Here is a 9,658-nt window from a genome sequence, read left to right as displayed (position 1 = left end):
AACCATGGCCATTATAAGTTATTAAAAAACCAGGTTTTAGATGTGTCATCCAAACAAAAAAAAAAACAAGGTTTCTAAAACTCATTAAAAAACTCGGTTTAAAACCAAGTTTTTATAAAATTGGGTTAGAAGAGAGTGTCATCCAAACCCCCTTAGTGTTCTAACAAAAAAGTGCTTAGTGTAACAAAAAAACATTCAAGTTTGAGTGGGGTGTATGGATGGCACTCTAAAATAGAGTTTTTTTAAGTGTTTGGGTGACATCAAACTTGAGTTTAAGAAAAAAAATTAATAAAAATCGGTTTTCAAAAGTAGGGTTTCACAAAAAAAATTGTGTTTTGGTTGTGTCACTCACTCGAACACAAAAACTATTTTTCAAAAGCTCGACAAAAAAAAAATCACAAAACATGGGTTTTGAATATGTTATCTAAAATGCCCCCAAGTTTCTTTCACATTTCTTTTGTACCATTAAAAGTTAGGTGTCATTTATATATACTTCTTTGTCCTGAGAGGGCTTAAAAAAGTCACAAGTATTTTGTTGACATTAAATTAGTACGCAAAGCAATAAAAACCTTGCCTACATTTTTTTTGATATTGTAATGAAGAGAGCAACATGAGAAGTCATGCAAAGTGCTCCTATAGAAAGGGATGCATAGTCCTTAACACCTTTTCTTGTGACAAAACCAATAACATGATAAGCACGATAATAAAGTCTTTTCTTGTGACAAAACCAATAACATGATAAGCACGATAATAAAGTCTAGTGATAAGCGTGCTTAGACGAGAATTAATGCTTTCTCGCATCATCAAATTTTGTTGCCTTGTGGCTTATTGGTGCTTAGTCATTAATTAAAGCATTTCAATCATGAACAGTGTGATATACCAATTCAGCCTACAAGAAGTTCAATTTTTTTTTAATTAAATAATGAATTCTTGATTTGAAGGTGAACTTTATTCTCTTTTGGGAAAGTGGGTAGTTGTGGAAAACCGTGTAAGGTGCTCTCAAACTCTCATTGATTTTAAGGATGAAATTAGGCATTGAAACCCGAAGAGTAGAAGCCCCACCTCGCTTTTGTACGAGTTCATGGCTGTTTGAGGATCTAAGAAAACTTACGGTTACTCCCTTCAACTTGAAATTAGTGTAAAATTAGTGTATGCTATCATTTGCAGTCCGGATAAGTACTGCCAATTGGAATCGAACTAAATTAGGTTTTCTTTTTGTTTTCTATTGGCAAGGTGAGATTATGCATGGCGCTTTGAGATTGTTCAAAAAAGCTAATTGTAGAAGTGTTCAATAGCCTCGGATCTCAAATCCAAGGCTGATTTGGAATCCTTTTTATGTGGAACTACCAGAATAAACAAACACATGATTTCAGGTCATGATTTTAAAACTGGGAGTTGAGTTCCTCAATATGTGACCTAAATTTCAGATTTGACGTCCAATTCTGGGGGTAAAAGGGAATTTCTGGCTAATTAAACCTGCAAGTTCATGAAGGCAACTATCCGCACAAGCTCACATGTGATTGTATCAATGTTTCCAAACTCAAACCCTTGTAGGGGTGGAGGCAAGGGAAGGACATATGGGCCGTTACCCCACCTCAATTTTTTTTTTTTAGAAAATTTATATGTAAATTTTAGAAAATTTTACTTGTCTTATATAAAAATTTTGAAAAATGATATTTTGGTCATGTCAAAATTTAGAAACTTTAATTTGTCCTCCTTATGAAAAATTTCTGGCTCTGCCCCCAAACCCTTGGACAAAAAATCCATCCAATTGGTTAAATAGATGTCCCACTAATGTTTTAAGCCAAAGTTGGGGGCAGGTAGAGAAATTTCTCATATAAAACATTTGCGACCTTCTCTTTTAAGCTTCACTCTTTCCCTCACATTATAGATCCAAGGTGATTTGAGATTTATAGATCTAAGGTGATTTGAGATAGTTGAGAATCTTGTATTGGAGAGGAAACACGGATCCAAAATCTAGAATACTAAAATCCATTCTTAGATCTATAAATCTCAAATCACCTTGGATCTATATTACCTACCAAAGGTGCATTAATGGGATTTTTATGAGAAAATCCCCCCACCCCCACTAATTAAGATTGTTTTCCCTAATCACTCCACCTGCAGCTGTTTGCACACCAAACTGGATCAAGTCTCTGTGCATAAGTGCAAATAAATCCATAGCTATATCGGGAAATAATAGTCCAAGGCCGAAATCTTAGATTAAGATCAAGGGCAAGAGATATAAATGTATATCATTTGTTATTACCGACTTCATGGTCGTCTTTATCACTTATAGTCGTTTTATATTTGAAATAAATATTCCTCATGTAGTCCTTATTTTTTGGCATATATAAAGGATTCTTCTGGTGGTAGGCACGTGTCAAAAGGGAGAAATTTCATATTATTAGCATTATTTTTTTTCTAAAAAGTTGTAGAGAAACCTCAGATCTAGTCTCATGGAAATAGCAGTAGGAAAACTTATTTGGGCATATGATAGCACGAAAATTTTTTAAGTTTTCAAAAATGAAATTTTCGTGTTACATATAGAGGGATTATTCAAAGAAAATAAAAAGAGTTAGATCGATCTCTTGATTTTGACCTTTTTCACTCACTACAATAATTTTAACCTTTAGCAAGGCAGGACATGTATGTTCTGCTCCCTACAAACCATTAATTTGCAACATAAACTTTTTGTAGTTATAAAATAATTAGTAACGAAAAGTATTAGTTGGTGATGCTCAATCTTTTAGTAACAAAAACCATTTTTGTTGTTAATGGATTCAGTGTCGTGACTTTTAGTAACAGACCTTGTCACCCACTCTTTTTCATTGGTAAAGTTATTTAGCAATGAATATATTTTACAACAAATATCATGTGTTACTAATGGTTCTGTAGTGACTGAAATTTCACCCTTGAAGTTTTAAGTTAATTTTAGTATGGTGAAGTATTTCTGGGGAAAAAATTGTCTGTACATGTTTGATTTTAGATGTATAAGTGGTCGATAGTGCACCTTAAAATATTTTTATGGTCATTAAATGTTTGATTTTAGATGTATAAGTGGTCGATAATGCACATTAAAATATTTTTATGGTCATTAAATGCTTTTAGAAGTTCTCATGTCCCTAAAAAAGGTGCGACCAAAACTAGATCTTTGCATTTGTAGGCTCCAGGAAATTAATAATGTCGTCACTATATATAGAACATGTTCTTAAATTTAATTAAATGCTAGATGTAATCACATCGCATTCCCCGGAACAATAATATATGATGCTCTTAAAAGATGCCTCTTAAGTCATGCAAATCAATGTTTATCTTATCAAATGCGCTTTATCTACAAGCAGCTATATATGGATTACAATATGTTTACATTTTTCTTATGTAGAAGCTTGTAAATGTCTATATTCTTAGAATGGCTATTGCTGCAATGTCGAAGTAGAATGATGTTGGCTTTAACCATTTGCACTCAAAATGAGCTGAATCCAATGAGTCTGATTTTCTATCAAGGAGAAAAGGAAAACTGCTTTGACCTCGTAATCCAAACCTTGCTTTGGCTTGCACAAGGAAGATTACATGCGCTTAATAATTATCTAAAGGTTGCAGACTTGGAATTATGATCCGTAGGGATTAAGAGGATGTTTGGTAACAGGAATGTTGCAATCTTTGAACGAAATGATTCTTGAATGTGTCCATTGATCGCGTTATGAACATATCACGCATACAGTTACACCAAGAATGCAGTGTTCCCGTTACCAAATGCCCTCTAATGTACATTAGAAGAAAATGATATTAATATAAGATTTCTCTAAATCAACTTTGCGAGAGTCAACCGATTCAAATGAAATCTGTAGCAAACTGGTTCAGTTTGTGTGGTCGGTTCAAGAATGGCATGTATAACTGATCTTTAGTTATTTTGAAATATTTTAAGAGTATTTTTTCTAAATTATTTTCATAGGTTATTTCTTTTTTTTTTTTAATCAAAATTTTTAACTTTTTTGCCTATTAATCATGACTGCTGCAACTGAAGCTGATTCATCGTATCAGCAGCTTGGAAGCTTGTGTAGCTACTTACAATCATTAAAGGGTCATTTGATTACTTTAGATTTGAAAAGTCAATGGGTTTAATGTGGATTCGAAGTGACATGCTTTTGTTAATATGGCAAAAGATTCATGGTAAAGTCTATGGTTCCGCAAACTAAAGATATTTAAGATTTTTAGTTTACTTTTTTGCATTGATAAAAAGTCGGATTTAAGATCTGAGGGAGGAAGATTAGATCTTAAATCTACGGCGCTTAAACGCTTAGAATCTCAAATCTGAGGCTGACAAATGCCCTCTTAAAGAATGAGTTCAAGTCACCACCTTGAGAGTATCGGCCAACGATCGCATGCATATGGTTTTATACAGGGTACTATATATATTTATACCCTCTTCCTTTCTCTGAGAACGTTTGTAAAGGAAGAATGGCGTTTCCGTTTATATATATTTATACAACCCAAACAGAAAACAGGAACACATGAAAAAAGTAGCTGTCCCACCACTCTGTCTTCTGCTCTCGAACTCGTTCTATAAAAGAACGGCTCTCTCTTTCTAACTGAATTTCATTCTCCAAATGCCGTTGCACAAGCACCAGTCATTACACAACTATCTAGGAACCGATTCACTGATCGTGCTTTTATATTGCTCGCAGATGCTGCAGATTTGACTGAGAGATTGAAAGAGCATGGTACCCAAATAAAGCTACCCAAAGACCCTGTGGCATCTAAAGTCAACAGCTTTATTTGCCCATAAAAAAAGAAGAACATATGATTCAAGATTCTTGAAGATAGAACATGCAATTTTTTATAAATTAAAGCTGCTAGCTTCATATGATTCCAATTGCTTTCCGAAAAAGATTAATGCACAAAGGCCTCGTGAGCTTCTGCATGCCCATGTTTGGCATCTGGTTCCCGAGGTCTCTAGAGAATTCTTTTGAATATCAACTGCTGATTTCAATAGCTTTTGTCAGTATTTTAAGGATATCACCCATAATGCTCACGCCACAAGTGTATCAATGCTTTCTCAATCTCAAATCCGTTTCAGTTCAATTGGCTTCTTGGATCACAATATTACACTCCATATAGGCGTTTAATTTGACAATGGGATTAAATTTTCAATTCTAAATTTGAAAGTTTGATGCAAGAAAACAATGATCTTCATTGTCTTTAACATACCGTTCTCCATAACAAGATGTGATTTATGAAACGGAAACATACATATCTGAATGATGAGAACGAGTTTTAGTATGATGTGTGGTGATTCACTGCTGCCTCAATTTTGATTACGTGCATTTGTGTGTGTATATATTACCAATACATGTGTTACCAACTTCTGTTTTTGAACAGAAGAAACAGGGAACAATCTTCTTGTGCTTCCCCAACTTGTTTACAAGCATATTATCCCTCAATTGGTTTCAATCACTTGTTTCAAAATACTCTCTCACCGAAAGGGGAGTAGCGTGTGTAGCTGGTCGAGCCAAAGGCAGTCTTTGAGTGTTTCTTGTTTGATTCCCACGGTCGCTATTCTTTTGTTGTTATTGAGAGTTTGCCAGAGAGACATTAGCCAGACAGGTTTGTTGGTTATCCCTTCTCTCCCCCCTTTTCTTTTCTTTTTTTTCCTCTCTCTCTCAACCTCACCCGTTTGTAGCATAGCTGGTCGGGCAAGAGGCATGTATTTGATGCATCTCTATTCAATTTTCATGGGCGTTGCGCTTTGAGTTAAGAGATAAGAGGTATGTTATTTCAGGCTAGGTTTGTTAGTTGTGTCCTCCCCTCTTTGTCTCTTTCTACTTAAAACAACAGTCACACGAGTTAAATAACAATTCTCAATGCATAATAAATGTTAATGCTCAATGAATAATTCTACTTGGGCCATGGTCCACACCAGATCTACCCGCTAGGATATTGGTTGCAATTAGTGTATTTACTGTATAAACACTATGAATATGGATTTTCTGTTCAATAAAAATCTGAACGTGTCAAAGGCTTTTATAAGATCAAGATGTCAATCATTTAGAAGCTTATAGCACCGCAGACAAACCACTTTCAAATGGTGGTTTCTGATGTTGTCTCCCAATAGCATCACATCCATCAATCTCATGTTCTCCACATATGCCCCTCTTGAACATGTTTATGAGCCAACAACTAGTTTCCAGTGGCCTTTCGATGGATATTAGCAAGTTTCATTCAAGGGTCTCTTGAAGGCATCCGATAAAATTGAAACAATACAGAGAAGTTCCATTGAGGGATAGTGCATGAGGCTAGGCCAACTCGTTGGCCCACCTATTATGGTGCAGTTCGCCCTATTGGGCTTATACTGGGCTTGTCACCAGTCCACTTAATTTTATGCTGGGTTAGCCCGGGTTTAAACGGCAGGTAGCAGGGACTGCCAAAAAAAAGGGTGCGATCGCGGTGAGTACTGAAATATAGCGGTGATGATTTCCACCGGTAATAGCTGTTTCCGTTATTCCACCCAAAAATTTCTCCTTTCTTCCCCTGCGGCTTTTCGTCCCGAATTCTTTTTTCTCTTTCCTCCTCTTACGGTATTTTCCCGAAGAATGCGTCGACTCTCTCCCATCGCCGCCCTCTGCGGCCTCAAGTCCGACTCCTCCCTCCTCGGGCCCATTGCCCTTCTGCTCAGGCACCACAGGACCACTGCTGGCCAGGCGTCTGCGTCCCCATCATCTGCAGCGGCGCCAATGGCAGTGGCCTGTTTTTTTGTAGTGAAACTGGACCCTCTGCCCATTATCCTCCTGTTTTAGTTTGCTTTAATTTTTGCTCCAGTGGGTCGTTCACGCGGCAGGGGGGCATTCTGAAGCTTTAGAGTCTTATAATGTGCTCGCAAGCTAGAGTAGTGCAATATAAATCCAAAGGCATAATTCATATTGATGCAACTCTTCATTTTGGTAAATTAAACTCTCAATGCTCCTTAAGGATATAACTATATTAACATATATGAAGGTAAATAAAAAATTAAATCATATTAGCAAAGCATCTGTATTAACAATTTAACATGTGAAGCTAAATCAAACTCTTAAATCAGACTCTAGGACCCAGCCCAGGTCTACCCATTATCGTATCAGACTGGCCCTTAGGTAAAATTGCAGACCCGATCCGGGCCTTGCTAGTAGGCCCACCCTTACTTCCATTAAACTCGGTATAATAGACTTAAGGTGCAATTTAAGTACTGGCTTTGGAAAGCATGCTCCCCCTTGAACGGGGTTGTGATCGTTATTATTGATTTTGTAAGAGACACACGGCTCCTATGGCACTAACAATGGATATTTGAAAAACTAAGCGATATTATAAATCAACTTGAACAAATGCATTTCTTTTCATGAACAAGCAGTAACATGCATAATTAAGTTACAACATCTTCATTTAGATAATAAAAGTTTTAGGTCCCTTCTCAATTTAAGTTGTTTGAGAGATACCAATCAGTCATATATGTGTGTGTCCACAAATATTATTGATTGATTCAATAATTGTGCAATGGCAATAATTGTATAATAGCACTCATAAATTGGAGGGACCCACATGCGTGAGCAATGTGCATGCACACACACATTTATAAATATAAAGGAGGATTCAAAATTGTTAGATGTGAGATATTGCCAGATAGCTAGAAGTTAAAAATCTATCACTGAAAGCATCATAATCCATCCTAATATGTTGTCAATATTGTCCTTTTATTTTTCATACTGTCATGCTCCAAGCTAGACTATTGATAGAGGTAGAGCTAGAAAAATTGTGTGGAGGCAGGGCACTGGTTTAGAAATCCTTATATATGAAAGTGCACTTACATACATATATAAGTAAATATTTAAAGATGGAAACGGAAAAATAATAAACTTTTAAAAGGCTAGTATGAGCAACTGCCCACACAAGCTTACATGTGGCTCGGCCACTGCTGAGTCATACCTTTGAAGGGTGTTTGGTAAGAAGAACATTATTGAGAACACATGATCTGTAACACATGTTTCCAGAGCACTACGTTCTTATTCTAAGAAACAGTCCAGTGTTTGATCGTTTCGATTTAGAAATACTATTTATAGTCACATCGTGCTTTCTTGAATAAAAATTTCGTGATTTTATGTAGTCTCAAAAAGTACTTCCCAGAATAACAATGTTCTTATCAAATGTTCTCTTGTAGAGTATTGTTTGATTTATGTAAACATTAATCAAGAAAAAAAAAATTATCAAAGCCTAAGATTGAAATATTACCAAATCCTGCATATAATATGTTCATTATTGTGGCAATTCAGAGGTTGATACTTCCCAAATAAGCCATATAAACCACATCTATGGCTTCCTCACCAAGGCCCTTGGCCGGCACTTTTGGACTTAAGGCTGTCATTGTTAGATGTGCCATTTTTAAGTTATCTTTTTTCTCCTAATTTATGGCCTCTTGAATATTTAATAGACTGCATCTCTAAGATTTCAAGTCTCAACTCTTTCAAATATTTTAAGCAAAATGTTGGGGAACCGACAAAGTAGCTTCCAGTCTATTCTTCCATGTTTTCCGGGAGAAGGAGAAAAAATAATGCAGAAGGTCAATAAAAAAAAATCAATATTAAAAATTTAAAACAAATAAAGGCAGAGTTTAGTTCACAATGACACTCTAAAAGCCCGGAATATTAAGATAAAAGTTGCAACAGATCTGCCAGGCTTCCCATTTAGCGGTTCAGTTGAATGAATTGTGGAGCAGCAAAATTTAATATTATGAATTTAGTACACATATTCAACATAGTAAAATAAAAATGTGAAAAAGAAAAAAATTCAAAATAATGTCATTTTTGAGTTGCTGAAGAACAAAAAGAACCAACGGCAGACGATTAATCATTTCAAAAGGAAATGAAGAAACAGTGGCACTGTTTTTATATATATTCGAATGAATTAACCGGACTTTTTGCATTGATCGCAATTTAGTAAGTAAAATTGCTAAACTGTTGTTGCAAGCCACTATATATAATTAACTAACATAATAATATATTGCAATAATTTATGTCTTTGTTGTTCTTATATTTAATTAACAATAATTTGACATAAGCATGTGATAACTTAATTGCTAAACAATTAAAAGGCAGAAAAGAACAAAGCAATTCGCTTTTTTATGTTTTTAGATTGCTTTTGCTTCTTTTGCTATAGATAATATAGAAAATGTCATAGAGTTAATTACCAAGGTAGAAATATTCCCCATGTTGGTTTCTTGGATTAAAATAAGAAAATGATCATTAATTCTTTCCTTATTTTTAAAAAATTAAGTTGCAAATTTTTCAGGATACGCAGCTACACTCAGTACTGATCCCGGGTTCATCCCAAACACTTCAAGCATGAGCCCAAACTGTCAAGTAGAGTTCTGCCCAATATTTTCAGCCCCGTTCTTTTTACCTTTGGTGCATACTTTTGTGTGCACACGGGTTTGCAATAATTTTTAGTACCAAGATGGATGGGGTTAGTTTTAATGACAATCTATAATCCTTTTAACGAAGAATTTCTAAATTTTAGTCATCCAACAATATATATATATATATATATATTGTTGAATGACTAAAATTTAAAATTCTTATATATAAAATCTCCAGCCGTCTAGATGCTCTAGCTTCACTTACAATCAGCATGC

Source organism: Nymphaea colorata, chromosome 2 (genome assembly GCF_008831285.2).
Source record: "Nymphaea colorata isolate Beijing-Zhang1983 chromosome 2, ASM883128v2, whole genome shotgun sequence".
NCBI lineage: Eukaryota > Viridiplantae > Streptophyta > Magnoliopsida > Nymphaeales > Nymphaeaceae > Nymphaea > Nymphaea colorata.
The sequence above is the reverse complement of the archived record's forward strand: the minus strand, read 5'-3'. Positions refer to the sequence as shown.